The sequence below is a fragment of the Hoplias malabaricus genome, unplaced genomic scaffold, assembly GCF_029633855.1.
Source record: "Hoplias malabaricus isolate fHopMal1 unplaced genomic scaffold, fHopMal1.hap1 scaffold_183, whole genome shotgun sequence".
NCBI lineage: Eukaryota > Metazoa > Chordata > Actinopteri > Characiformes > Erythrinidae > Hoplias > Hoplias malabaricus.
The window spans coordinates 41212-43711 of record NW_027101025.1 but is presented as its reverse complement, the minus strand read 5'-3'; the positions used below and the strand labels follow the sequence as shown (position 1 = coordinate 43711).

General features: G+C 47.7%; 1 pseudogene; it reads left to right on the top strand.

The window, feature by feature from the left end:
* LOC136683966 (protein kinase C alpha type-like) overlaps positions 1–2500 on the top strand; it is a 26269-nt pseudogene that overhangs the window by 22720 nt on the left and 1049 nt on the right.

The window sequence follows — 2500 nt, the reverse complement described above, 5'->3', positions numbered from 1 at the left end:
TTTTGAATGATTTCCGTCTGAAAGCTTGGTTTTCTCGGCCTGCCGCAAGTGCTGCCAGTTCAGTTCATTCAGCTTTCATTTGCATAGAGCTTTTCACAGCTGGGGTTGTCACAAAGCCGCTGAACAGAGGATAAAATCACTGGATCCGTGCTGGATTCATGATTTGGACTTTGGCATCGTGTTTTTGTAAAGAGCCTGTTTATTTAAAGGAGCACTACTCTTTTTTTTCCCCTTAATATTAGACCTTAAAAATCATTGTGGTGCTCCACTGAGCTGTAACAGGGAGAGCCGCTGTTGTTGCTACTCTGCGCTCAGCACTGCAGAAACTGCGCTATGTTACTTTGGGATGAAGGTAGGAACCCCTGGATGCCTCCTGATGGAGGTATACATGCACATCTGGAGGAGGTCCAGAGGAAGACCCAGGAGGGACTGTGTCACCCTGCTGACGCATCGTATCAGCTGGTTTCTGCCAAAGGCTTGGCCATGGCTGCTGTTTTGTTTGAGTGTGTGATGTCTGCACTCCGTCTGCGGCCAGTGTGTGTGTTGTGGTCAGTCCACATGCCTTATGTACTGAGACATGGCATAGTGGCTACTGGCATAGTTCATTGATAAGGATTTGTTTTATCCATCTCTCTCTCTCTCTCTCTCTCTCTCTCTCTCTCTCTCTCTCTCTCTCTCTCTCTTCTTTCTCTCTCTTTTCACTTTCTCTTCCTCTCTGTTGTCTTTCTCTCTCTCTTTCTATATCGCTTTCTCTCTCTCTCTCTCTCTCTCTCTCTCTCTCTCTTTCTCTCTCTCTCTCTCTCTCTCTCTCTCTTTCTTTCTCTCTCTCTTTTTCACTTTCTCTTCCTCTCTGTTGTTCTTTCTCTCTCTCTTCTATATCGCTTTCTCTCTCTCTCTCTCTCTCTCTCTCTTTCTTTCTCTCTCTCTTTCTATCTCGCTCTTTCTCTCTCTCGCTCTTTCTCTCTTTCTCTCCCTCCTCTGTTGTTTTTTCTCTCTCTCTTTCTATCTCGCTCTTTCTCTCTCTCTCTCACTCTCTCTTTCTCTCTCTCTCTCTTTCTCTTTCTATATCTATATCTCTCTTTCTCGCTGTCTCTCGCTCTTTCTCTCTCTCTCTCTCTCACTCGCTCTTTCTCTCTCTCTCGCTCTTTCTCTCTCTCTCTCTCGCTTGTCTCTTTCTCTCTCTCTCTCTCTCTCTCTCTCTCTTTCTCTCTCTCTCGCTCGCTCTTTCTCTCTCTCACTCTCTCTCTCTCTTTCTCTCTCTCTCTCTCTCTTTCTCGCTCTCTCTCTGTCTCTCTCTCACTCTTTCTCTCTCACTCTCTCTGTCTCTCTCTCTCGCTCTTTCTCTCTCTCTCGTTCTTTCTCTCTCTCTCTCCCTGTCTCTCTCTCTCTCTCTCTCTTCTCTCTCTCCTCTCTCTCGCTCTTCTCTATCGCTCTCAGAAAGGCTAGGCTGGGCCCTGGTAAGAAGGCCATCACTCCTCTGGACGATGAAGGTCTAGTTTATCCTCCAACATCCTGACCAGGTCAAGCTCTCAGACTTTAACTTCCTGGCTGTGTTGGGGAAAGGAAGCTTTGGAAAGGTATGTATACCATCAACACACACACACAGACACACACACACACACACACAACACACATCACTAGGATTGTATGGCAGTTTAGGCTTAAGGCTGGTTTATATTTACTGCGTATGAGGATGCCCCAGGGCGCGTGCTGCAGTGCTGGAGTGTCCTCATTGCTTTATTGCTGTTCCTGGCGACGGGGCACTTCTATGCCCAACCTCTGGGGTGGCGCTGCAGTGCTGCTGGAAGCTGCCTTTGCCAGCAGAGTAGAAACGAGGAACAAAGAATAGCAATATAGAAAAACAAATCAATAAAAATAAACAATAATACGATCAATACATCAACAGTTGAACAACTTTTTCCCGCCATTTCTCTGCCAATGAGCGATCGAGACACGGTTTCATCACCACGTGAACCCTCGTTCCCCTGGAGCGTCCGCCTCTGTGTTAGCCTCTATGTGGCGACAAGCTTTTGGACACCAGTTCAAAAACTGAAACTACTCTACACTGAACATAGCTGTGAGGATGTGTTCACAATTGTGTTCCAACTCAAAAGCCACTGCAACTCATCCTAATGATACTCAGTGGAGCTCCGCCCAAAGAGCACAGTTCCACTGCTCCACTGCTGGGGTTGGTGACGCCCCCTCCTGCCCACGCTTGGCTTTGGACAGTGACTTCAAATGTTTTCTATGGAGATGATCCGAGGGCTGGAGTGTTTTGTGAGTTTGTCCCGTGTGTGTCCTGAGTGTGTCCTAAATCCGGTTCTCTCTGTGAAGGTGATGCTGGCAGAGATGGAAGACCACCGAGGAGCTGTACGCCATAAAGATCCTGAAGAAGGATGTGGTGATTCAGGACGATGATGTGGAGTGCACCATGGTGGAGAAGAGGGTCTTAGCTCAGCAGGACAAACCTCCCTTTCTCACCCAGCTCCACTCCTGCTTA